Here is a 26,944-nt window from a genome sequence, read left to right on the forward strand (position 1 = left end):
TAGGTACTGGTTCAATTGTTTTAAAATATTTATGGCTTTCCAAAAAAATGTATGTACACATCTGTCAGAATGACTGAGACAAAATTAGGTTTTTCACAAACCTAAACATGCCCTTACCACATGACCTAGCAATTGCACTCCTTGAATATTTATCCTAGAGTAATTAAAAACCTGTACTCACACAAAAACTTGTACATGAGTTGGTTATAGCAGTTTTATTTATAAAAGCCAAAAAGCAAAAACAACCCTAATGTCCTTCAACCAGATGAAATGGTTAAATGAACTTGAGTACTTCTACATCGTGGAATACTATGGAACAATAGAAAAGTAACCGACTACTGATACACAGAACAATGTAATGGATCTCAAGGAAATGATATCGAGTCCAAATAAAAGCCCATCCAAACAGATACATACTGAAAGATTCAATTTATATAATATTCTTCAAATAACTAAGTTTTTAAAATGGAGAACAGGGGCGCCTCGGTGGCTCAGTGGGTTAAAGCCTCTGCCTTCGGCTCAGGTCATGATCCCAGGGTCCTGGGATAGAGCCCCGCATTGGGCTGTCCACTCCACGGATAGCCTGCTTCCTCCTCTCTCTCTTTCTACCTGCCTCTCTGCCTACTTGTGATCTCTGTCTGTCAAATAAATAAATAAAATCTTTAAAAATAAATAAATAAAAATGGAGAACAGATTGGTATTTGCCAGTGATTAGGAATGTAGGGAAGAGGTGGTGGATGGAAATGAGTATAACCATAAAAGGAAGCCAAAGAGATCCTTGTATCTTGACGTAGTGGCGGATATATAAACCTCTTCATGAGATTAAACTGTATAAACACTCAAATGAGTAAAAAGTTAGAGAAATCTGAGTAAGATTGGTGGATGTATTAATGTCAATATTCTGGTTTAATATTGTGTTGCAAGCTGTTAGCACTGGGATGAACTGGTAAACAATACATGGATATCTCTGAATTCCTTCTTTCTCCTTCCTCTTCCCTTCCCTCCTTCCTTCCTTCCTTCCTTCCTTTTTTTCCTTTCTTTCTTTCTCCCTAGATTTCATTTATTTATTTGACAGAGACATAGCAAAAAAGCATAAGCAGGGGAGCAGTACAGGGAGCAAGGAGCCAGACATGGGGCTTGATCCCAGGACCCCAGGACCATAACCAAAGACAAGGTAAAGACAAATGCCTAACCAACTAAGCCACCCAGGTGCAACTCTCTGTATTCTTTCTTTCTTCCTCCTTTCCTTCCTCCCTCCGCCCCTCCTTGGAGAAAAGTCTGATTCTAGGAATGGGACAGGAAATTTGCAGTTTGATTCTAGAGCATCTTGTAGTGCCAGAAAGTAGTAGTGTGCTAAAACAAAAAACAAACAAACAAACAAACAAACAACCCCAAAACCCAAAACCAACCTCATAGTGATGGTCATATGGGGACATAGGGGCCAACTGGATGAGCTCATAATGGCCAAAACCGGAACAATGTGAAAAACACAATGAGCAAAATAGTATTATATTATAACCCTAAGTATAAAATAAACATTCATGACTCCATACAGATATAAGTAAAGTGATTAAGTAAATACATACATTGAGGATATTAGATATATTTCCCATGCAGAACTGCAAATAATTGATGTAGATGTTCTACCCTTAAGGGTGAGAAATATAATTCCTCATTCCTTAAATGTGGGCTGTGCATGGTGACTTTCTTCCAAAGAATATAGTATGGAAAGAAAAAAGAGAGAAAGTTTATAGTAGAGAATTCTGACAACTCTATCCCAGTCAGCTGATCAAGGGTAAGTAACGTCAGTAGTGAGAAGTCATGTTGATAGTATGACCCCTTGATAAGATGTGATGATTATGGCGCCTCTTCTCTGTGGCCTTCCTCCCCAAAACACATTTCCCCAGTCTAATCATAAGGGAACATCAGATAAATCATAGTTGGAGGACCTTCCACAAAATATCTCACCAGAAGTCCTTAAAACTCTCAAGTGTTGTCAAAAACAGGGTAAGTCTGAGTAATAGTCCCAGCCAAAAGGAGCCTAAGGGGACATAACTGCAAACATCATATAGTATCCTAGATAGGATCCTGATACAGAAAAATGGCATTAGGGGAAACCTGAGGAAATCTAAAATGCGAACTTAGGTTACTAAGAATGTATCCAGATTGGCACATTAATAGTACCATACTAATGTACTAATGAGAGATGCCAATGGTAGGGGAAACTGGGTGTGGTGTATATAAGAACTCTCTGTACTATCTAAATAAGTCTGAACATCTAAGACTGTTCTGAAAATAAAAACTTATTTTAAAATAAGGGAAATAGATGTGTCCCCTGTACTACCACTCCCAGGGAGAGTTCTGGTACAACTGTGCCTGGGCTAGAGGTACCTTCACACTTTGGCCTTTCACTTTTCTCTCTTTACCCCTACCCTCTGCAGTGTTTGAACAGAGGACTTAGTGCTGAGACTGTCTGATTGTCTAAACTCATGAGGAAAATGATGGAAAATTCACTATCATCACTGCCAGAAAGAGTGATTTATGGCTTTACTCTTGAGCTCCCTGTTTGGCTTTATATGATATCTTGTGTGGACTATTATTCCTGAATCTTGATTAGACTTCTTAGGCTTAACCTTTTGGCCTTAGAAATACTGGACACTTGCATTGCCTGCTTACCTCCTACAATAATCAGCTATGTACTTTAATTTGGAGTTTACATGATGAGTACCTCTTTATTCAATTCCATTCCTATAGGCACAGATAACTATGCTAAAAATCAACAGCAGAAGAAATACCAAGAGGCTATCTCAGCATTAAGAGAGATCACTGTTACTGACATAAACCAAATATTCTTTTTTGCAGCCGAAGACCTTTACACCAAAGACTGAGTTGTATGTAGACATACTGACACCCAGTATTTATTTGTGATCTTTGCTATAATGATTTTGACCATAATTATTTTGACTATCTTTTATTAATACACAGTATCAAGATGTTTAAAAAAAGTAAGTTGAACTTCTCTCTCTCTCTCTCTTTTTTTTTTTTTTTAAGATTTTAGTTATTTATTTGACAGACAGAGATCACCAGTAGGCAGAGAGGCAGGCAGAGAGAGAGGAAGGGAAGCAGGCTCCTTGCCGAGCACAGAGCCCGGTGCGGGGCTTGATCCCAGAACTCTGGGATCATGACCTGAGCTGAAGGCAGAAGCTTAACCCATTGAGCCACCCAGGTGATTAAGCTCTGCTAATATTGAAAATGTTTTTAAATATTAGTTATTAACAGAAAGAATAAATAAAATGCTGTATTACCAAAGAAAAATGAAAAATTGAGAATGAACTGTGAATACATGTAACAACTTGGGTAGATCCTAAGGGATTACGCTGAACGCTGAGTGAAAAAAGCCAACTCAAAAGGTTACATTTATGTATTATGTAGCAATTTATATTAAATTTGGAATAACAAAATTATTGAGATAGGAAACAGATCAGTGGTTGGCAGGGGCTAGGGATGGAAGAGAGGGAGAACATGAGTAAAATGGGTAGCAGGAAGGACACCTGTGATAATGAAACAGGTTTGTATCTTAATTGTGGTGGTATTTGCATGAATCTCCACATGAGAAAATTGCATAGAACTACATGCGCGCGCACACACACACACACACACACGGGCATGTATAACTGATGAATTCTAAATAAGCTTTTTGCATTGTACTAATGTCATTTTCCTGGTTGTGATATGACATACAGTAATACACCACTGGGTGAAGGTAAATGGAATCTCCTATCACATATTTAAAGGCATTAGCTGCTGCTTTTATTCATTCTGTTTTAAATTTACATATAATTTATATACCTCAAAATTCACCCTTTTGAAATGTACAATTCAATGGACTTTGGTATATTCATTGTCCAATTTAGTATATTGGCCACATATATGTAACAATAACCACTAATTCTAGAACATTTTCATCACCACAAAAGAAACGCTATCCTCAGTAGTCACTCCCCTTTTCCCCATCCTTTATCTTCTAGAAACTACTAAGCTACTTTCTGTCTCTGTGGATTTGCCTATTCTTGAAACTTCACTTACATGGAATCAATACAATACTTGTTCTTTTGTGTCTGGCCTTGTTCACCAGCATGTTTTCGAGATTCATCCACACTGTAACATGTACGAGTTTTACATTCCTTTCTGTGATTGAATAATATTTCATCCTATAGATATACCACATTTTGTTCATTCATTACTTAATGTGGTTTCTGCTTTTTGACTATTATGAATAAGGTCGCTATACACATTTATGTATGGGTTTTTTGAACATATGTTTTCAGTTTTCTTGAGTATATACCCATGAGTGGATTTTTTGGGTCAAATGATAACTCTCTTTAATTTTTTGAAGGACTGACACAGTTTTCCAAGATGCAGCCCCATTTTACATATCCACCATCAGTGTATGAGAATTCTGATTTCTCCACATCCTCGCTAACATGTTATTGTGTTTCTTTTTATTATATCTGTCCAAGTGGGTATGAAGTGATATCTCATTGTGGTTTTGATTTTCTATTTCCTTTTTTAAAAAGTTTAGTGTTTATTTGAGAGAGAGAAAGAGATTGAGCATGAGCAGGGGAAGGGACAGAGGAAGAGGGAGAGAGAGAGAATCCCAAGCAGATTCCCTGGTGAGCACAGAGCCCCCACCCAGTGCTTGATCCCATGACCAGAGATCATAACCTGAGCCCAAACCAAGAGGGGGCTGCCCAACCTACTGAGCCACCCAGGTGGCCCTGATTTTCTATTTCTTAATGACTCAATTTCAGTAGCTTTTGTCTTTCTAGGAATTTATCTATGGCATCCGTGTTACCTAATGTTGGTATACAATTGTTCTTAGTTTTTGCTTACAGTCCTTTTTATTTTTGTAAAGTTGATAGTAACGTTCTCTTTTATTATTGATTTTAGTAATTCGAGTCTTCTTTCCTTTTATCATCATCAATCTAGCTTAAAGGTCTATCAATTTTATTGATTTTTCAAGAACAAAATTTTGGTTTTACTGATTTTCTCAACTGCTTTTCTATTCTATATTTCATTATTTCCTCTCTAATCTTTTTGTCTTTCCTTATTCTTGCTTTGGATTTAATTTGCCCTTCTTTTTCTAGTTATTTTAGGTGTGAAGTTAGGTTACTGATGTAAGATTATTTTTTCTTCTTTTTAAACAGGCATTTATTGCTCTGTATATTTTTTGCAACTTCATGTGAATCAAGTATTACTTCAAAATAAAAATTTTAAGAAAAAGTATGTACTTCTGCTCTACCAAGGGAGCTGTGTGTGGTGATGACTTGGTCATTATATCTTTCCTCAAGGAGTTTAGTCTAGTGGAGCAAACTACCAACAGAATGATCTGGAAGATGAGGAGATGCTGCTTGCTGCAGAGATTAAAGAAGACACTGAAGAATATCCAGGAAAACCCTCACAAAGGTACAATTGAGGGCTTGTATGAATTGAAGAGCTATGCTTCTACCATGGGAATTCCATTCTTAGGCCAATCCCTGACAAGGTTGTCACTTCTGCCTTCTGATCTTCAGGGACCACAGCTGAAGCCATTTGGGACAGAGATGGATGCACATCCTGATTAAGGCTAATATTCCTAGCTGACAGCTTTTCTCTGCAACTCAGAATTCTTAGAGATAGCCTATCTCCTACCAAGTCATTCAAAATGTTCAAAATGTAGCTACTGACTTCCTTTATAAAAGATAGGAAGAATGGTGTTAAAACAGGAAGGGAAGCCTAGAACATTTGTTGGGGTTACTAATAATAAAAACATTTCAAAAAGTTCCCATATACCTTTAACAAACCTCCTCAACTCTACCGAACATTAACACTTTGCTTTGGGGTTCTAACACTCGTTTAATGTTTATTTTAAATCTTTTTGATTGGACAACACATTCTTTTAGTTTATAAAGAGAAATAGTACAAAGAGGTACACAGATGGAAAATCTTGTTCTTGCATCTACCCTTTCTTTATTTCTTTCCTTTTCTTTTTTTCTTTTTTGAAGATCTAATTGACTTTGTGAAGTGAATCATGAATTGGGCAGCATCCCGTCTAGCCAGTAGACGGAGCCCACCTCCTCTGCCCTTTCCAGCCCATTACTCTCATACCTCACAAACACTTACAGGGGGCCATCTGTGTTTTTCTTTAAGGAAACATAAACAAAATATTTTCATACCTCCACTTTTCTCCTTCTTCCTGCCCACCCCCCAAACCAGCATCCTATGCATACTCTTCTGGACTTTGCATTTATCACTTAACAATGTAGCTTAGAAAGATTTCCAAATCAGAACATAGTAATGCTTTAAAAAAATAAAAAGGAAGAAGAACTTCAGCCCCCTGCCCTCCAGCATCACCTGAGATATTGCTCATGTTCCCTCTCTTTCCTGTCTAACCTCAATTGTTTGAATCCCAAATTCCCCAAGCGTAGTATGTTCTCTGTGCTAACAAGCTCAGGGCTTACATAGACCCCAAGCTGTGTGACTGGAGCAAAGCCACAAACCCTCTGTGCCATCAAGACCACAGGGACACATTCAGGAGCAACAGCAACAGGGTGGTGATTGCCTTAGCATGAGCGGCACCCCAAAGAGATCACTCTGGGCCAAGGAGGAGAGATGATCTGGAACTAGGCTTTGTTGCCAAGCAACCCTGGAGGGGATGAAATTAACTCAGTCTGTTTTTCATGTAACTGCATCTCAAATGAAAGCTGAGGCCAGAGTTGATCCCATGCAAAATTAATAATCACCACATGATTCTTTCAAGTGGCTGTTGCCGAAAGACAGGGAACCAGTATACCCCTCTTTAAAGGGGTAAGGGCGGGGAAGAAAGAGAACAAATGCGTACAGATCCCATGTTTTTCCATTTTCCATTAGGTAGGAAATCAAGCCTTTCTCTCTTAGACTGCTGTTGACTCTCCCTAGTAGGAAACCTGCTTTAAAACCAGATCCCAAGTAGACGAGATAATATGTACCAAAGAGCCAAGGGAGGATATATTTCCTAGAAGTGAGAGAAAGCTTGGATCACATGAGACCCTTTTAGTCTCCTTTTTTAGAAAATTTAAAATGCACTTTTCCCCATTAGTATGTTCAGGGAAGATAAGTTATCATAAAAATAAAAATAGCCCTTCCACCTACTCTCCTTAACCCAGCACTAATGGCTGAAAGAGGAGCCCAGCTTGATATGCTCACTAACTCTTTCTCTTCAAGGGCTTATCAAATTTAAAAGGCAAAACATGACAGAGAAGAGTGGATTCCCCCATCCACTGCCCCCCTACTTCTGCTGCATTAATTTGGGTAAATTAATTTGTGGTCAGGGAGGAGCAGTGGCCTTCTCCCCAAAAGAATCTTTGATTATTATTTTGTAGTTGTGCCATAAAATCTAATTAAAAATAAAGCTTTTTTTAGCCGAGGAAACTAGTTTTATCTGAGAAGGAAAGCTTTCTTGCCCAGCAGAAGGTGAGACTTTGTGGTGGGCAAAGTAGCGACCAGTGGTCTTCCTCACTTAGCACTTATGCAATGTATTTGCTGGTGTTGGGACAGGATATTCCCTTGTTCCCTTCTGCCACTCCACCATGTTCACCGTATACTAGGCCAGTCTGAGCAAGCCTCCTCCTCTGTGAAGCAACGAGTACCCGCCGACAGAGTGGAGCAGAATGTGCTGGTACGCAGAGAAAACCAGAGAGCAAAATGTACACAGTGGGTTTCTGGAAACTCTGTCCGTGAGGGTCTCAGCAGGAAACAGATGTTATATTCACACTGGATGCTTTAAGTAACTTTTAATAAAGGGGTTATTTAGAATGGTTGGTGGGGAAACCACAAAGGACAGGTATTACCTGGGGCTGATCACACTGGGTTGGGAGTCACTCCCATGCCTCAGCCTGCAGAGTGAGAGAATTGACAGGCAGAGGGATGGAATAGAGCGGGCCACCTTACACAGTGTAGCTGTCAGTCGGGGGAAGGAGAACCCTACATCATTTGCCTCCTTCCCTCTGATTTCCGGCAAGGGCTCACCATTTGGCTGAAACCCACTGGAAGTCAGAGGATCAAGAAATCCTTGAATGTAGAAATGTAACACACAGAAAACAGGAAATGCTAAACCTAGCTTCATCTGCCTGGCTTCTGGTCTATTCATTCATTCAACCAGCACTTACCGATCACCAGCTCTATGCAGGTGCCGAACTAGGAGACGCAGCAGTAAGCAAGGCAGTCCTCATAGAGCGGACAGTCCCTCTGGCCATGTCAGGCCTAGGCAAAGCTGAAAAGTACATCCAGACTGAACATTCAAGATCACAAGCCCTCCAATGTGTACCATGGTTATTGCCTGACTTTTCTTATCCCGCTTCCCTCTTGGTCAGGAATAAAGATTTTCTTGTTCTATGCGTTAATTCCACTTTAAATAAATCAAGAGGGGCACCTGGCTGGCTCTGTTGGTGGAGCATGCAACTCTTGATCTCAGGGTTGCAAGTTCGAATCCCATGGGGTGTAGAGATTACTCAAAAATAAAACCATAAATAAATAAATAAAATGTCAAACAAGCAAAAAAAAAAAAAAGGAAGAAAGAAAAAAGAAAAAAGATTCTCTTGCTACCATAACTACTGGTAGCGTGTCTGAGTGGGTGTGTGTTAAGGCATGGGTGTTAGAAGGGCACTTATGGAGGAACCCAGAAGAAGGAAGATAGCTGGGCCTGAAGCAAGACAGGAGCAGAGGTAAAGTCAGGTCACAGGAGTTTCTCTGCAGGGCATGGCCTTCAAGCATCCACCTCCTACCCATGTCTGCCCTCTGCCTCCTCCATGTGCACCCAGATCCTAGCTCTTCTTCCTGTAAGTTTGGCTCAGCCCATCTTTCTATGCTGGCCCACTGAGGCACTGCCTAGACTATGCAGGTGGCCCTTGGCCTAACCCCCTGTCCCCAGCCTAATAATGGCCATTCCTGGGATAGAACAGCTTGGTGCTATCTCTGAGTAGAGCGCTCTGGGTGGGGGGCGGGGGGGGGGCATCTCCCCTCTATAGGAGACCCTGGCTATTGGCAGAGCCCCTGGCTGACATTCCCAGGGCCCCCTCTACTAGATGACAAACTCTTAGAGGTCAAGGATCTGAGTCTTACATTGGTTTTCCACTAGCACATGGCATTGTTTCTTTTAAGTCAGTCACTCAGTCACTATTTACAGAGTAGACTGGGCATAATAACCCCTAAGTTGTAACTAGCCACCTCAACTACATCTGTTTTTGGGAATCTTAAAGCACAAAGCCATTTGACATTTGTTGAGAAGGACTTTGTTGATCCACAGGCGGCAAAGCCAACCTGTGCTGGGCTGATGAATAGACACACTGGCGAAGTGTGCATCCTGTTGGGGACAATGGCTCCCTGTTTCCTGAAATGCCTCCCAGCTGTGTGTGGCCAAGCCAGGGCTAGGCTCAGTTCCTTGTACTAAGAAATCTCTTAGTGTAGCCTGAGAGCAAGAGAGGGCACTGCCTTCCTGCTATGGTAACTCTCTTATTCCATTTCAGTGATATGAGCTTACTGACATTGTAAAGAGAGACTGACGCCATCACCTCTTCCCAGAACAAAGCTAGCCCTTCTGATGGCAAGCATCGTACTCCATGCTGTGTATCAGAGAGTTTTCCTTCCTGACCGTTTTTGAGGGATAGGATTCCTTTGGCTGATAGTTGGCAGTATGAGCTAGAGTTCAGATTACTAGTGGAAATGTTTTTGAGGGGCGCTTGGGTGGCTCAGTTGTTTAAGCATCTTCCTTAGGCTCAGGTCATGATCGCAGGGTCCTGGGATGGAGCCCCACATCAGGTTCCTTGCTCAGCAGGGAGCCAGCTTCTCTCTCTCTGTGTGCCCCTCCTCTTGCTCATGTTCCCTCTCTCTCTTTGTCAAATAAAAGAATAAAATCTTTTTAAAAAATATTTTTGTGCTCTCCTACAGTTCTTGCTTAGAGATTTTAAGGCAGAAAACAAATGTTTCCCTTGCAGGGGCAGTTGGCACTTTCCACGTGGCATAGCTTCTAAACTGAATCCACCAGTCCTTGGGAGACTTGCTTATCCAGAGACTCAGTTGGATAACAACTCGAAACAGCAGGACTGACCCTTAGGACAGGGGAAGGTTTTAATTAACTTCATCTGAGAACTTTCCAAGGCCTTTTCAACTGTTTTTAGAATGTTGTGTTCTAAGCTATAGAGGTTAAAACCTCCTTTCTCTGGCATCTAAAAGTACCTTTAGAAGCAAAGTAAGAACAGCTTTTGGCCTCTGATACCACCACATATCAGCCAGGCCTGAACCTGCCACTGAAGAGGAGAAACTGTCTCTGGGGTCTTTTTAGGGCCAGAATGGCACGTTTGACCTTAGACATGAGGACCTGGAGGTCTTGGAACAGACTGCTTGATTGCCATCAATGCTCGAGTAGGCTCTAGGTCTTTTTCCCAGTGCCTAGGACTTTGGGAGATGGCTGGTGAATGTAATAACCAACTGGGCAGAGAGAGGAAATGGTACCATGAGGCCTGGGCTTCCTGACATCTTAAAGCAGAAATTACTTGTTGGGACTAATGGATCTAAAGAAGTCAAGGAAAAGAGCATGAGAACTTTTTTTCTACCTGAAAGGATGTGCTGTACCTTTTCTCTTTTTTCTTTTCTTTCCTTTCCTTTCTTTTCTTTTCCTCTTTTTTCTTTCATTCTTTTGACAGAAAAAGAGAGAGAGAAAGCACAAGCAGGGGAAGGCACAGGCAGAGGGAGATGGAGAAGCAGACTCCCCGCTGAGCAGAGAGCCCAACATGGGGTTCCATCCCAGGACCATGGGATCATGACTGGAGCTCAAAGGCAAATGCTTAAGCAACTGAGACACCCAGGCATCCCAGAAACAGTCACATATTTTAAGAGTGAGCACCATGTTCTACCTTCGTTAGTCTTGCTTGTAACAGGAACTCAGGTACTATTTCATTGAAGTGGTTCTCCACCAAGTCACATGACTTCACCCATTCTCCAGTGTTCATTTTCTCTCTGGTTCTGTCCTTTAACTGATCTCCCATCTCACCAAGTCAAGAAAATGCTTTCATTGTCTTTTCTATGCAAGCTGCTGCCTTGCGCAAAAGTTCACTTATAAACCACCAAAGGAGAACAGGAAGGGTAGGGAAAGTAGAATTGGTTTCACCTGGCATGACCTGATTCTAAGTCAAACTGGCAAAAAGCTTGTTCTACCCTAACTCTTCCTTTCCAACTCCCCACTCATTTAAAAATGAACAAATAGGGACGCCTGGGTGGCTCAGTTGGTTGGACGACTGCCTTCGGCTCAGGTCATGATCCTGGATTCCTGGGATCGAGTCCCGCATCGGGCTCCCAGCTCCATGGGGAGTCTGCTTCTCTCTCTGACTTTCTCCTCGCTCATGCTCTCTCTCACTGTCTCTCTCTCAAATAAATAAATAAAAATAAAATATTAAAAAAAAATAAATAAAAATGAACAAATAAATATTTAAGAAAATTAATTAATGTTTTCTGATTATTAAAAAAAGTAAATCCCATTTGGAAAAGAGAATAAGACACTCTTCTCCACCCTAATACATTTAAAAAATTAATTTCCATGGTAAATTTCTGAAGCTCTGCTTGGTTCTTCCTTTCCAGGGGTTTCCAGCCGAGGCAAGTGAGTAAACCCCTCTATCTCTGGTCCTTGATTCCATAATTCCATCGTGGTGCCTGTTGCCCATTGAAAGTGCTTCAGTCCCAGGTCTGTGATTACATGCAGATGCTTGCAGCTGCCCAGATGTTTACTTTAACCAGATTTTACTGCTGAAAGTATAGAAAGGCAGGACATGGGGAGAGGGGCCTAGGACTGAATTCCCTCTCTCTCTCTCTCTCTCTTTTTTTTTTTTTTAAGATTTCTTATTTATTTTACAGAGAGAGAGAGAGATAGGCAGAGGGAGAGGGAGAAGCAGACTCCCCACTGAGCAGAGATCTGCATGCAAGACTTGATCCCAGAACCTTGGAAACATGATCTGAGCTGAAGGCAGATGCTTAATGGACTGAGCCACCCAGACATCCCAATGCTGCATCTTTTCAAGAATGGACATCTCGGGCGCCTGGGTGGCTCAGTGGGTTAAGAATGGACATCTCAGGGATGCCTGGGTGGCTCAGTGGGTTCAAGCCTCTGCTTTGGACTCAGGTCATGTTCCCAGGGTCCTGGGATCAAGCCCCACATTGGGCTCTCTGCTTAGCAGGGAGCCTGCTTCCTCCTCTCTCTCTCTCTCTGCCTGCCTCCCTGCCTACTTGTGATCTCTCTGTGTCAAACAAATAAATAAAATCTTAAAAAAAAAAAAAATACCTTAAAAGGAAAAAAAAAAAAGTATGGACATCTCATTCTTCCATTCAGGGAAGGTTGATTGAGTCCTTTCTGCCCAGGCACTGTGCTGGGTATTAGATGATAGAGTAGGCAACAGTCACTTTTTTTTTTTTTCTTTAAGATTTTATTTGTCAGAGTGAGAGAGAGAGAGAGAGAGAGACAAAGAGACAGAGTGCAAGCAAGGGGAGCTGCAGGCAGAGGGGAAGCACAATCCTCTCTGAGCAGGGGGTCCAATGTGGGACTTGATCCCAGGACTCTTAGACCAGGACCTAAGCCCAAGGCACACCCTTAACTGATTGAGCCACCCAGGCACCCCTGGTACTGAGGTTCTATGTTTAATCAAATAGCACTGGACTGGACCCAGAGCCCTAAGTTTGACTCCAGGTTTGATTCCAGTAACTAGCTGTTCCCTTAAAAGAGTATCTCAGACTCTGTTTATTATATCATTTGTGAAATAATTGTTGATTTGATTATCTCTAAGTTTCTATACATTGCCCTGACCCATAGTTTAAGAATAATTCTTTATTTGGTTAACCTATTTTTCTCTCTCCACCACGGTTCCTACTCTTTCCACCTTAAAGACTTACCCGTTTTACTGTTTCTTGTTACCCAGCCCTACTGTTCTTCCCTGCATGTTCTCTTTTCCAGTTGTTCCTGTGTGAGCAAACTTACCATCTCACTCCTTTGTCATTTTTCCTGCTCTTTGTCTGTGCTCCTTCTGTTGTCTTCCCAGGCTTTTATCTGCAATGAGGCCTCACAAAAGCAGGTTTGCCTCTCTGACCTAGGGCTTTTACTGACATAATCAATTAATTAACAAGTCTTTATTGGGCAATGACAATGAACAAAGCACAGCTCCATGCTGTTAAAAAGAGAATATGGGTTTAAGACATGTTCTCAGACTTGCAGAAGACAAGCTCTCTGAGGCTTAGCAGCCTGCTGGTCCACCACTGACCCCCGAAGCTGGTGCTGATAACCGCCCTGCCAGGCGAAACCGTCTCTTCTCTGGGTTGCGGCATCGCTGCTCCTCGTCTTCCTCCTTCCTGTCTCACTTCCTCTTGACTTCCTTCTGCTAGATCCTCCCTTTGGCCCTTTCATTATATCTGGGTCCCAGGTGCTCTGTCCTAGGCCCTCTTCTCTTCTCAGTCTCTTCATTCCCTTACCATCTCCGCCATTCCCATGACTTCAGTTACAATCTATATGCTGATAATTCCCCCAAAATATGTATTATCATTCATATTAATATGTCTGCAGCAGCACCTACGATCAAATACATTAACATATGGGTAGTGAAACATAGAATAAATAGAAACTAGAACTACCTTCTCAAAAATTCTAGTCAGATTTTGCCATCAAGTTAGTTTTAGTGCCTCCCATTTTCCAGAGCTATATGGATTTTGGGTTTGCACAGGATTACGGACCTGTATGAGAAGGCATGGCCTTTATCACTCCAGAGAGGGAAAAAGGATAAAGAGTTGTTTCGTACTTCCCCTTCTACAGAACAGTGAGTGTCTACAAGAGGTTTCTACTGCTAGAATGAGGAGTAACTACAAACTTGCTTTTTCTTGTTAAAATAATAATAATTAAATAATAAAGTTCTGTCGCATCTTGGCTCCCCACTACACTAGTGGCACTACTTAGCTGGAATGCTTAGGGTTTCTGTACATAGTCTCTGTACTTCCTGAATTCATATACAACACTCACACTTAACAGCTTTAATCCTTCAGTATTTAATTAGGTAGATAACAATGAACAAAGTAAGTTTCCCAGCTTTTTTCAGTGGTGACTATTTTCATACCCTAGCATAACATTTCCTATGAGTTGGCCCAATAGCCAGATTAGTAATGGAGTTAGAGAAGAAGAAGCTAGGGGTGAGGGATGGTGGGACAGAGCAGCACTGGGAGGCCGAATAATACGTTATTTTAGTATTTTCAAGGAAAGAGAGAAAAAAATTCATGAAAATATCTCTACATCCCCCTCTTTTTGTTTTGCAAAGTCGTTTTTGTCCAAGTCTCATTTTTGGATTAGGCCCTTGTTGACTATGTCTGTTGAAGTCCTAGATAAAGGCTTATTTGTTTGACCTGTCGTATCCAGAATTGCTCTAACTGCTCGTTTTGATTTTCTTATTGTGTAGACTGCGCTAAGAAGCTTGGCAGGAAGCACACTATGGAAATGTGGAACTGAACAGCTTAATGTGTGTAATTTGGGAAGTTCAGCAGATGCCAAGCCTTAGCAGGATCTCGGCTTGTTCAAGACTAATCCTGTGGATTTTCATTCTTATGGGCATCATGCTCCATAAGTCTGAGAGCCTAGGTCCCACCCAAAATCAGTCCACACAGCCACCTCCCAGCTGTCCCACTCTTAAAAGCTAGGTTGGGAGCTGACAAAGGCTCTTCTATCACCTCTTCCTAAGGAAGTGGAAGGGTAGTGAGATCATTGAGTTCCAGGGACAGTCCTGGTAAAGGCTGATATACAGCATTTTCTCTGGACATGAGTATGGACTCCTAGCTGAGACTTTCTAGGAGACATGTGGGACTACAAATGCACATCCATCCGACCTATAGTGGATGACATGCTGGGCCCCCCAGGTCCCTCTCCAAGACTGAAGCACTTGTTTCCCCATCTACTGGAAGGGTTCATAGCAGCCACCATCAGTTGAGTCCTTTTCTGAGACTTCTCTGCTGAAAAGAGTCACCTTGCCCATGGTCATGTTCCCTTTCCCAAGGGCAGCTCACATCTAATATCTGGTTGATGCAAGAGTGAAAAGGCCCAGGTTTGTCACCCCACTTTCGGACAACTCTGAGACATCCCAGCAACCAGAGCTCCCCGAAAGATCACGTAGGCTTCTTTTTTTCTTTTCTTTTCTTTCCCCTTTCCCTTCACTTTCCTTTCTTTTTTCTTTTCTCCTTTCCTTTTTCGCTTTCTTTTTCTTTTTTAAAGTACATGCCATGCCCAACATGGGGCCCAAACTTATGACCCCTAGATCTATAATCATATGTTCCACTGACTGAGCCAGCTAGGCACCCCCTTTCTGAAATGTTTGATTGTCAAGATTCTTCCAGAAAGTTTCCTGGTGACCCCAATTTTTTTTTTTTTTTTTTTTTTTTTACTTCTAATGCTCATTAATTTGATTTTGGCCAGTCAATTAAACTCTGCATCCTTTTTCTACAGCGTCATGGGCACAAAGTTTTTAGAGTTAATGAAATCCAAAAATGTCTCCATGCAGCTGCGAAGTGGAGGGAAGGTGACTCCTAAAGGGTGCTGCCTCAGGAAAACCACACCCTGGAAGGCTTTAGACGAGAAGCGAAGGAAATGTGATGAAAAGCATTTTAATTTGCAGAGGAACAAGGGCTTAAACCTAACGTTTGGCTCAGAAGAGGGTACTAATTTTTAGAAAAATGTATTCTCTCCTTTCTGCAGTTGATTTTGAAATGTCAGTTCATAGCTGTCCCAGTTTGGTGCTGAGGAAACTGCCCAGCATGGCTGTGGGTGGGAGCCTACTTGTCTCTATTTCCCTCCACCTACATGCTGTTCCTTCCTTCCTTCCTTCCTTAATTCTTTCCTTTCTCTTCTTTCTTTCTTTTGCTAGCTGAGGTCTAATTTATTAACAGTAAAATGCACAAATTCAAAGTGTACAGTGTGGGAGTACCTGGGTGGCTCAGTTGGTTAAGTGTCTACCTTCAGCTCAGATCATGATGCCAAGGTCCTGGGATCAAGTCCCACATCAGGCTCCCTGCTCAGCAGGAAGACTGCTTCTCCCTTTGACCTTCTCCCCTCTTGTGCTCTCTCTCTCTCTCACTCTCTCAAATAAATGAATAAAATCTTAAAAAAAAAAAAAAAACGTGTACAGTGTGGTAAATTTTGACAATGGTGTGTTCCCATTTAGCAATCATTCCAATCAACAGATAGAATATTTCTCTTATCTCAGAAAATTCCCTTATACCTCTTTTAATTTAATTCCCTTCTTGTCCCTGGGGCAACTGGTGTTCTGATTTCTATCACCATAGGTTAGTTTTTACCTGTTCTTGTACTTCATGTCTATTCTTTTATGTATGGTTTCTTTCACTCAACATGTTTTGAGATTTATCCACCTTGTTACAGGTACCCTGCTTCCCTTTTAAGACAATCCACAGGCATGCTAGTTTTTTGCCTTAAGCATCTTTGCTGCAAGCATTTCCTCCATATGAGTTATTGGCTGTAAGACAATTTTGACATAAAAGGTAAAATGGCAAAAAATAAAAGAAGGACATCCATTAAAAAGAACATAATGAAACTTGGAAAATGAATAGATTTAAAAGACTTTATCGCAAAATACCAAATACTTGACTACATTCAAAATGTATAATGTTGATTCATGATTCAATAACTGATTTTATTTTGTAGATTGTACCTAGTAGTTGTCTTCAAAGTCTTTCATTCAGAGAATTATTATTATTGTTATTATTATTATTACTATTTTGCTCGTTGATTTGTTTCCCATTTCTTGGCGTCTCATTTTTTCTTTTTTTGCTAAGATTTCTTCCTTCATTAAGAGAGGCATCAGATTCCAAGTACTGTGCATGTACAAATGCACATCGGTAATTGGACTTCCAATGATGTTGTGAAAGCCTTCCATACTGCCGTTTGTTCTTGGTATACTGTCACTTGTCCACTATTAGAGGTCCCAGAGTTCTAGGGAAATGTGGGTTCAAAACTCTATGCCACCATATAGACCATATAGACCATTATGCCATTATGAGAGCTAAGATTTACATCATATAAAAATGGGAGGGGTGCCTGGGTGGCTCAGGGGTTTAAAGCCTCTGCCTTCCACTCAGGTCATGATCCCAGGGTCCTGGGATGGAGCCCCACTTGGGCTCTCTGCTCCACGGGGAGTCTGCTTCCTCCTCTCTCTCTGCCTGCCTCTCCACCTACTTGTAATCTCTGTCTGTCAAATAAATAAATAAAATATTTTTTAAAAAAGGGAGAATTGCCTCGAGAAATGAAACCAAACTGTCAAACAAACCAGACTGTCAACCAATTACTTTTTTATCTTTTTAAAAAGATTTTAGAGATTTTATTGATTTATTTTAGAAAAAGAGAGAGAGAGAGAGAGGAGGCAGAGAGGAAGGGAGAGGGATAAGCAGACTCCACACTGAGCACCGAGCCCCACACTGGGCTTCATCCCATGACCCTGAGATCATGACCTGAGCTGAAACCAAGAGTTGGCCACTTAATCAACCGAGCCACCCACGTACCCCTAAGATTTTATTTTTTTAAGTAATCTATACACCCAGCATGGGGTTCCAACTTACAACTCTGAGATCAGGAGTCATATGCTCTACCAACTAAACCAGCCAGGCACCTCTACTTTTTAATCTTTAATGGCAAAATTGCCTTATTGCTACTTAGTTATTTGACAGAAATGCTCACAACAAAGATATCTACAGCAAAGACGCTGACAGTGAAAGTAACTGGAACCATCTGTGGGGTCCACTGCTCTCTGATTTCTCTATCATCCTTAAGGAAAAGGCCCTGCCCCTCCTGGCGATGGTTTTGCTGACACAGCTTGCCAAGTGAATTTCAACATTCACTGGGTCCTAAAAGACCAAGCAGGTGGCTCCTCCCAGATACAGCCCATTGATTTTCCTGTTCTCAATTGTGATGCTGATTAATGATATACAAACACTTTGGAATAAAGAGAGAGTAGCAGTTCCTCTTGTGGGCTCCCAGGACAAATGTTGATAATCCCTAAGATTTATGCCAAGATACCACCTGTACTTCATCCTGATGAGGCCTTGGTCCCACTGTCAAGGCCAAGGGTGAAACAAACTTAGTAAGCACCAATTATCTATAGTTACTTGGTCATAAATAACCTTATTTTCCCTTCTTGGGAACTCTTCGAGATAGATTTTGCTCTATCCATGAGGACACAGAGTGGGATTTGAACTTGGGTTTGCAGATTTCCATATCATGATTTTTCGCCACGAGCAGCCAAGACTTAGGCTCCTGTATCCATCTGAGGCGGCACCTGGCTATCTGAAGGTGACAGACCTCACCGTTATACCCATATCTGGATGGCTGAACAACTGGGAAGGACTTGAAGATTTGCATACTTTCTTTCTCAGTAAGAGCCAACTGGAGTTGGCAGACGAATCTTCATTTTTCAGAAATGTTCTCTGTTCTCCTTAGCCAAGCAGCTGTGACCTTTGGTAAAGGTCAGCAGATCTTTGTTATGCCCCTTGCAAATCACTGTTTTGTAACAGTTGTGTTTACAACTGAGCTGGTTTCCAGACCTGGGATAGCTAGAGGGATGATGCCAGCAATGAGGCATTAAGCTCTCTAATAGGCTTATGCCTTGATAATCATTTTAATGGCACTGTCTCGTGCTTGATGCTGCAATTATGGGCCTCTCCTCTTGAATATAATTTTGCAGTTTGATAATAATTACAAGTATGATTTTGCATTTCTCTTTAAGGAGAGTTCATTCCCCAAACAATATTATGACCCTAACAGAGATGGCTATTTGTGCCCCTTCAAGTTACTGACCTTATACGGCATCATGCACAAGCTGGTCTTTACTCACCTGGGAATTCTAGGTTCTTCTAGCATCAGGATTCTGTGGGAGATGGAGCAAATCCCCAGGGAATCATAACATTGATTTCTGATATCTGCATCTGATAATGAGGTTTTATGTCTTTCTGCTGTTGCAAAGTCAAAGTAATCTTGGGATAAAGGGTCTGCTTCAGGCTGGTGATTTTTAACCTGTGACTTAACTGACAAACACTCAAGAGATTATCTCTAGTATCGGGTGTTTGGCCTCCCAAAACCTACTTATCAGACCTCATTTTTCTCATTTGTCAGTTCCAAGGGATTTGGACTGGAGCTCCAAGAATTCCAGTGCCAAGGTTCCATACTTTCCATCAGTAATTAATATTTTAGCTATTGATAGAGAGGGTTGTTGTTTATGGCCCCAACTGGGACTAACAGATTCACAAAACACTGCTGTCCTTCTGGAGCAACCCAAGTCCATAGCATATACAACATTTAGGGATTTCTGCTGTGGCTGCTGCCTATGTCTGCTTGCCCCTGAAGCATGATGGGATCTTTTCCAGATCTGTGCAAAAGGGAGGAGAGAACTACAGAGCGTGGGCACCAACCAGGCTAGTTACTGAGGAAGAAGGCCTTCATTCTGAACCATGTCCAGAGGGCTGCAGGAGTTGGCTCCCATGGCTCTGATACAGCCCCAGAGGCTGAAGCCATCTCCCGCCTTGCAGGTCTCGGGCTCTAGGGTGGCAGCTCTGTGGGGTGGTATCCTAATGGTGGGTTTATGGGTACTCCTGGGTCATGAAGCAGAGGCAGTAAAGAGGAAAGGAGGCAGGTGTGGGGCCGGTGCTGGGCTTTGATTTGGTGGTCATGTAGGTCCCCCAGGCTGGCTGGGTACAGTGAGGCAAACAGCAGCATTTCTCTTCCAAAGCCTGTGGTCTGGCCAGGCAAAAATGCTAGATGTGTGCTGGCACCAAGGATGGTCCAGGAAATTTGCTAAAGATCAAACTCTGTTTCTTCACCAAGCAAACAGGGGACAAGGGAGACCTAAACATGAGAGGCCCAGGGCAAAGAACATACGTGTTGCTGTGTTGCCCAGGCTGCCCAGCCACCAGGGGTGGGGGTGGGGGGCGCACACACAGGACTGTAATTGAGAAGGTGCATGGCTATCGGGGTGACAACAGGCTGGGCAGCAGGGGTGCCAAAAGAGCATCTGTGACCTAGAAGCTTTTTGTGGACCCATGTCAGACTGCCAGACTGACAGTCTTTGCAGCCACAAAGGAATGGGCATTTGCCAGTATTCTTCACAGCTTCAGTGAGTAGCCTGGGTGCCTTTCACCCCACCTTCTCCAGGAAGCCTCCCAGACTTTCCCAAGTCTGGCTAATTGTTCTCTTTTCTGATCTCAGAGCTCTTACTGTCTGCACCTTACAATTTAGCACTTAATCAGACACAGCTGTGCATTCCTCTCTAATTGTTTTGGGTGTGTTTGTCCTGTCTCTGGGCAAGATTACAGCTTCCTCCAGAGCAGAGACTCACAGTCTTTTTGGGAGGGCTCCTGGGAGAGAGATATGGATGTAGATGAGGGTGTTCTGGACAAGGGAAATCACTCACATCCCTACAGTGATTTAAAGTTTAGAAAGTGCTTTTTTTTTTTTTTTTTTTAAACTAATCTCTACACCCAACATGGGGCTCAAGCTCATGACCCCAAGATCGAGAGTCACATGCTCCACCAACAGAGCCGCCAGGTGCCCCTAGAAAGTGCTTTTACTTAAGTTTTTGTCTCCACTCTTGCCCTGAGAAGTGTGTGTGTTTCAGCGTCTACAGACAATGAAACTGAGACAGGAGAGGTCAACAACCTGCTTGAGGAAGAGGCAAGGTGAGTAGCAGAGGAGAGATAAGCCTGGGATTCCTGACTTGTGGCCAGAGTCCCGTAAGAGCTCATGCGTTGACAGCAAAGTTTCTAGTGGAGAAGAGGAGGAAGGAGAAGGGAGGCCTCATATACCTTTCCCTGATGGAAATCTTGGGGCAAAACAAGTGAGGGGGATGTTGCCCTGGCTTATAGAGCTATGGGGTCGGGCTTCATAGAGACCATTCATTTCTCTTTCCATTATCATTCTCTCGTGGATTCTCTAGCCACCATCTTTTTGGCACAATCTTTTGCTTTTCCTGGCATCTGACGTCCCACCTCTACTCACTCCCACCCTCCAAATCTTTTTATGTAATCCTCTGGGACTGTAGACTTCAACAAGCAAACCAAATTGAAGGTGGCTCCATCCACCCTTCCATATATCTTTAAGCTCTACTCAGAATGAAATCCCACCTTCTTTGCTTTCCCTGAAGCTCTAGGAGATGAAGGTGCTCACTATTTCATCTGTGTGTCCCCCAGGGCCCAGAGGTGGGGTTAGTCCTCTTTCTCTGATTATTTCTCCTCCACCTCTTGTAAACACTCTTATTCCTCCACTCTTGAGGAGACCGCTGCGAGCCGTATTTCCTCTTCCTTTCTGGTGGTTCCCATCTTCCCAACTCCTGGTTCCTCCTCCTTCTTCACTTTCTTAAGACTTTAGCTCCCACCTCCATAACCTTCACACTATGACCCTGACTTTAATTGCTGCCCATATCTTCCTGGGTGGCTTCACTGCCCACACGGATGACCTATCCAATACCCTGCCTCTCAGTTCCTTGGTGGCCTCATATTCTCCAGTGACTTTCTCCTCTACTCTCCCCTATCATATCCTGGCTTCGCCATGACCTAAAGCTCTCCACCTCCTGAACTACTAACTTAAGCATCCAGACTGCTGACCCAAGTCAGCAACCTCCTCTTCTTCCAACATGACTAAACATTGACTCCTTTGACACCTCCAGCCCATTGATTTCTGTCCTTTCTCTCTTACCATTCATCATGTCAACCTCACTTTTGCCAAGGTTCTCAATTCCTTGGCAAAAGGAATTTGCTCCTCTTCCCACCTGAACCTGCACCAGAGCAAACACCTGAGCTCTGCTGGAGGAAATCACACAGGAGAGCCAAAGGGTACCTCATAAGTTGACACCACCAACCTCAAGTGGGTTGCATGCTGTCTTGCCATGCTGCCTTATCATCTTGCCACCTCCCAACCTTCCCACGCTCTGCAATGACTCTGTCACACCTTCTCCGCTCTCTTCAAATCTGTCACAGAGCAAGAGAAAATTATCCTGTGGAAGGATTCTATGTCCCACACCAAATCTGCCTACTTCAGTCCTGCTCTAACTTCCTCCCTCCCGTTATAATAGAGGAGGTAGCATCCTGCAAGAGGTTAGCCTTTCGACCCATACTCTGGTTCTGTCCTCTCCCATGGTCACAGGGAACTTTATTGTCCATTGTTCTCTCACTGCTATACCTTCATCTTCCTCTTCTCTATAGGATCCTCCATATGGGCATTTAAATACACTCAAGTTATTCTATCCTAAACCCACTGCTGACACATTTCCTCTCCAGCTGTTCTTCTCTCTGACCCTTCAAACTTTTCTGTCTGCATGAAGTACCTTTCTTCATTTCTTCACCTCTCACTCACTCCTCAATCCACTACAGTCTATCTCTTTGCCCTTCACTGTACGAGTCACTGCTCTGTGAAACTCCCAGTGACACCAAGGTCAGTCAATCTAGTGGCTGTTTAGTCCTCATTTCCCTTGGGTCTCTCAGCCATTTTGAGTGTTGTTGACTACTGCCTCCTTATTATATGTTCTTTCCCTGGGAAATCCCTACCTCCCCAAGCTCCTAATTTTCTTCCTACCTCTCTGGCAACTGCTCCACTTCATCTGCCAGTAGTTTGCCTCTGTCCAGCCTTTAGATAAGTCCTAGGCCCTCTTCTGGTAAAGCTCTATACTCTCCTGGGAGACCACCTTATTCTCCTGGCTTTATTACCACCGCTACTTACTACTTCTGTTTCAGTCTCCCCTCAGAGAACAGGACCCTACAACCAACAACCTACTCAACATCTTCACTTGGACATGTCATGGGCACCTCAGACCCACCTTGACCAAATGTGAACCTTGGGAAGGTTTTCTCAATTCTCTTCCCTGAGAGTCCCCCAACTGAGAAAGTGGCACCACTGTCCCTCTGCTTGAAGAAACAGAGAACTGGGAGTTTTCCTTGATTCTTCCCTAATTAAGCAATCACCAAATCCTGCTGGTATTCTTCTCTCCATTTGCTTTACCACTTATATAAACAGCACTTTCATTTATATTTTAGCAACAGCCTCCTAATTATCCCTCAACCCCCTTTTTCCCTCTACCCTTTTCCTTCTTCACATCTGGTCAGAATGATCTTATAGAACATGGTATTCTAGGCCCTGCAAAATGCAGCCCCTGCTTACCTCTCCAACCTCTCCCTCAACCACATCCCCCTTGCGGTATAAACCAGCCAGGAACTCTGTTCCACTCATCTCTTTGCCTGAGTAAGTCCTGCTCACCCTTCAGAGCTCAACTCAAATGTCACCTCCTCCTGGACTCCCCCAAATGATCCCACCACCGTGAACTTCTGCAATTGTCAGTTATATAATTGACAGTGCATTGAATTGTGAACCTGTCTCTCTCCAGCTAAACTGTGAGCTCCATGAGGGAAGAGTTTGTCTGTCATGGTCACCACTCCAGTGTCAACACATATTTGTTAAACAAATAAGTAATACATCTTTACCTACTGATGATGGACCCAGGCCCCAACCCAAGAGTAAAGACTACAGCCAAGTGGGTGTGGAACTTAGTGTTGAGTAATTCCCCCAAAGGAACAGTGTTAACTGTTACAGATACACTCCCAGCTGCATTAATTAATGGCAGGATGGAGAGAATGCCCTTATTTTTAAATTTTGGGGCCTGGGCAGATACAAAGGACACAAGCTTAATTTCCTTGTTGGATTTCAACTTACGCTGTAGCAGTTCCTTTACTAAAAACACCTTGGCAGGCAGCTGAAGGTATGTCTACCGGGTACCCATTTAAAGGGAAGAAGGTATGGCTACCGGGTACCCATTTAAAGGGAAGACACACAGGCATAGAAACAGTATGTCAATCTGACAGCACAGAAAAATCTTCAGATGTCAGTCTTGTCCCACCACAGCATTTAATCAGAATAGCAGCCTAGAGATATCTTTATTTAAACCAAGGAACATGGACTCAGGAATAATTACTTTGATGTAGAATGAAAGCAGAGGCTTCATTTGTTTATTAATTTATACTTTCTCCAGAGTTCTTGAAGAATTTTTAATTTCTATATTTCTTAAAATGTTTTATTACCTTTCTAAATTGTGACAGTTAATATAACTGGAAAAATACAAAATGCAGAGTCAGTATAAGGGTATAAAATTTATCTCCCTCCTTCCCACACTCCAATCCCACACTTGGGATACCCGTGGTTAGCAGTCAGAGTGCATCCTTTTTGTTTTTCTATGAATATACAAAATCCTACTTGTTTCTTGAACTTTCATATTTCAGTCTTAGGAGAATCATGGGATCAACATAAAAGCAAAAAGGTCTGAAGGCTGAAAATAAAAATTTTCCCAGATCTGACTCCGAATTCCTGTTTCTAAAAGCATGTACCCACGTGGCTCAGTGCATCCAGCTGCAAAATACTCTTTTGCTCGGAGCTTGGATCAGAGTAAGGGCCCACAGTGGAAAAGGCTGAACTCCTAGGTGCCCGAAATCCCTGCATTTACATTTCTTTCCCCTTCGGCTAATTCCTCCTCAGAAAGCCTTCTGAAAAATGCACATATTTGAAGGTGGAGTGTCCTTAATTGCCGGGTCTGGTCGGTCTGGTCAGGTAAAGGGGATCTCTTTCTTCCTGAAGAGATAAGGACCAACATACGGAGGTGCTTTGTGATGGGCCTCGGGCCAAGCTTGCCTCCCCACGGAGCACGCGCGTGACAAGCTGGCTGCGCCCAGCCTTTCAGACCTGCGCAACCTCCCCATCCGGTTGCGCTAGGCTTACCTGGGGTCCCCAAACTCGGGTCCAGAGTCAGGGACTCACCTTAGAATGCAGTGCTCTGGCGAGCCAGCAGGGGCGCTGGGCCGAGGTGCGTCTGTGGTTCCAGGTGTTTCGGCCGGCGGGAGTCGTAGACGCCAGCCAAGTCCTCACCTGGTAGTGGGGAGCCGAAGGTGTGTGTCAGAGTTCAGCTCCTAGGTGTCTGCCCTGCCCTTCTGGGCGGCGGCGCGGGTTGAAGGCGCAGCGTCTGGACACCTTGCTTTTCTGGCTTCCAAGACGCGCGTGGAACCTCGAGGAAATTCTCTGTAAGACACCACAAGGAGCAGAACTAAAACTTCCCCCTCACCAGTTCCTGGGCAGCTTCACAAATTCGAAGATCGGGTGGCAGTGCCAAGTAGGGCACCAGTGTAGGCCTTGGGCTCTACGGCGTTATTTGGGGGATCTAAGAGATGGTGGCAAGTATTGGGTGGGCAGAGAGCAATGGTCAAGTCCCACTCTGGCCCTGGTTCCCCCTTCCCCAGTGGAACTCCGGGTTTTGCAGGGGTGCACGCACCCAAGCACTGGAACGCCCGCTGTGGTCCAGTCTAGGCCCACTCACAAACTGGTTCTGGCTGGAAAAGATCACTGGAGTCCTACCCAGGCTGTAGGCTTAGTCCCCCAACATCAGGCGCACCGCAAGAGGGGCGACCTGCAATTGGAGAGATTTCGGTTAGACCGGGGTTGGAACAGGGTCGAACTGTCCTGTTCTTCCGAGGAGGTCTACTTCCTGGGGGCCCCTTTCCCCCAATTTAACCCTTTACTTTCCACGTGTGGACCTGGAGGCCCCGGAGGGTCTCTGGAAGCTAGGAGGAGCACCAGCCTGGGCGAATATCGGGCGCCAACTGGCAGACAGGCTGGAGCTCGGCCTTCCCCAAACTTGGGGCGCCGGGCTGCGGGCCCGGCTGGGCGGTGACGTGAGGGGTGGTGCCGGGCCTGATTGGCGCGCCGGGCGGGGGCGAAGGCGGGGCCGGACCCGGGCGCCCAGAGGCGGCGGCGGCGGCGGCGGCGGCGCCGGGAGCTGGAGCCGGGAGTGAGAGTCGCAGTGGCGGTGGCGGCAACAAGTGCCGGAGACAAGCGGTGCCGGTGACTCCCCCGCCGCCGACACCCCCGGGCCGCCGGTCGCGGAGCAACGTATGGAGCGGGAGCGTCGGCGGTCGCCGGGCTGAGCCGCGCCAAGCGGCCGGGACGTGGATGCGGCCGGGATCTCCCGCCCCCGCCCCGCTGAGCAGGAGCTGCTCCCGGACAAGGTAGGGCCGGGGCGGGTGTGCGCTCGCGCCCCCTCCCGCTCTTCTTTCCCTACCCCAGCGTCTCCCCCAGCCCGCGCCACCTCCTTTCCATCTCTGCTTCGCGCTTCCCCCTGCTCCGCACTGACTCCTCTCCCTCGCAGTCCCGTTCCTCGCCGGTTCCGGCTTCGTACCGGCGCGCCCCAGGAGGAAACCGTTCCCGGGTGGCTCCCGCCGCTTTTAGGCGTCCCCGCTTCCCTCTGGCTTCCTTACCCTGGAGGAAGAGGACAGCGAAACCAGGAGCAGCATGTCTTTTTAGTCTCTTGTCCTGTTTCACCCCCACCCCCACGGGGCCCGGGGACATCCCCCCTCCTCGCTGCACCCCAACTTCCGGGGGAGCCCGCGCGGGGCTGATGTAGGCATTGGGAAGGGGCGTTTGGGGCCGGCGTCCTCACCTGGCTTCCACGGGCATTTTGGGGAGGGGGCCGTGTGTGATTTCTCACTCGCACCCCGTCACCCCACCCTCGCACTGCGCTGGTCTCGGTTGCCGCATGGGGAGATCAGGTGTTTTGTGAGCCAAAGAGCCGCCCGCCGCCGCTCCCCACCCCCATCTGCCTACCGCTGCCACCTCCGGGTCCCCAAAGGCTGGTTTCTGTGAAACTTACGGAGAACCTTTCGCGTTGACCTCTAAAAAATTGTTTCACGCCGCCGGCGTTGAATGATTAACTAGGCTGCTTGTCTGAGTCCTGGGGAGGGGGATGGGTGGGTGCTGCCCGGAGCCCGTGAGGCAGGCCTTGGCCAAACACCTCGCTGGAAGGGTGGGCGTGGGGGCGCTCGGTGGGACCCC

General features: G+C 44.4%; 1 protein-coding gene, 1 long non-coding RNA gene and 1 pseudogene across 8 annotated transcripts in view; 2 read left to right on the forward strand and 1 right to left on the reverse strand.

The window, feature by feature from the left end:
* Positions 1-784: 784 nt before the first annotated feature.
* LOC131840184 (phosphatidylinositol N-acetylglucosaminyltransferase subunit P-like) lies at positions 785-5,286 on the forward strand (annotated as a pseudogene).
* Positions 5,287-24,040: 18,754 nt separating this feature from the next.
* Positions 24,041-26,785, reverse strand: LOC131840185 (uncharacterized). Of its 4 annotated transcripts, none has more exons than XR_009357246.1 (5): positions 26,763-26,785; positions 26,202-26,371; positions 25,389-25,523; positions 24,881-25,138; positions 24,041-24,694 (listed from the first exon to the last, which is right to left on the reverse strand). It is a non-coding gene; the product is annotated as an uncharacterized LOC131840185 (long non-coding RNA). The 4 variants fall into 4 exon arrangements; XR_009357247.1 differs by lacking the exon at positions 26,763-26,785 and adding an exon at positions 26,553-26,748 and having other exon boundaries at positions 26,292-26,371; XR_009357245.1 differs by lacking the exon at positions 26,763-26,785 and adding an exon at positions 26,553-26,748.
* Positions 25,847-26,944, forward strand: part of B3GNT2 (UDP-GlcNAc:betaGal beta-1,3-N-acetylglucosaminyltransferase 2) — a 165,325-nt gene continuing 164,227 nt past the window's right edge. For all 4 annotated transcript variants that reach the window (XR_009357244.1, XR_009357243.1, XM_059187785.1 and 1 more), the window contains exon 1: positions 25,847-26,121. The gene's annotated coding sequence lies outside the window, so the exon portion shown is untranslated. The remainder of the gene's footprint in view (positions 26,122-26,944) is intronic.

The sequence above is a fragment of the Mustela lutreola genome, chromosome 9 (genome assembly GCF_030435805.1).
Source record: "Mustela lutreola isolate mMusLut2 chromosome 9, mMusLut2.pri, whole genome shotgun sequence".
NCBI classification, from domain to species: domain Eukaryota; kingdom Metazoa; phylum Chordata; class Mammalia; order Carnivora; family Mustelidae; genus Mustela; species Mustela lutreola.